The sequence below is a fragment of the Bison bison genome, unplaced genomic scaffold, assembly GCF_000754665.1.
Source record: "Bison bison bison isolate TAMUID 2011002044 unplaced genomic scaffold, Bison_UMD1.0 scf7180017864519, whole genome shotgun sequence".
Lineage (NCBI taxonomy): Eukaryota > Metazoa > Chordata > Mammalia > Artiodactyla > Bovidae > Bison > Bison bison.
Genome location: NW_011495072.1, coordinates 16,305,600 through 16,306,298, shown reverse-complemented (window position 1 = coordinate 16,306,298; position 699 = coordinate 16,305,600).

Genomic DNA, 699 nt, shown 5'->3' with positions numbered 1-699 from the left:
AATTGGTGATACCATCCAGCCATCTCATCCTGTGTTGTCCCCTTCTCCTCCTGCCCCCAATCCCTCCCAGCATTAGAGTCTTTTCCAATGAGTCAACTCTTCGCATGAGGTGGCCTATGTATTGGAGTTTCAGCTTTAGCATCAGTCCTTCCAAAGAACACCCAGAACTGATCTCCTTTAGAATGGACAGATTGGATCTCCTTGCAATCCAAGGGACTCTCAAGAGTCTTCTCCAATACTACAATTCAAAAGTATCAATTTTTCAGCACTCAGCCTTCTTCACAGTCCAACTTTCACATCCATACATGACCACAGGAAAAACCATAGCCTTGACTAGACGGACCTTTGTTGGCAAAGTAATGTCTCTGGTTATTAATATGCTGTCTAGGTTGGTCATAACTTTCCTTCTAAGGAGTAAGCTACTTTTAATTTTGTGGCTGCAATTACCATCTGCAGTGATTTTGGAGCCCAAGAAAATAAAGTCTGACACTGTTTCCACTGTTTCCCCATTTATTTCCCATGAAGTGATGGGACCAGATGCCATGATCTCAGTTTTCTCAATGTTGAGCTTTAAGCCAACTTTTTCACTCTCCTCTTTCACTTTCATCAAGAGGTTTTTTAGTTCCTCTTCATTTTCTGCCATAAAGGTGGTGTCGTCTGCATATCTGAGGTTATTTGTATTTCTCCCGGCAATCTTGA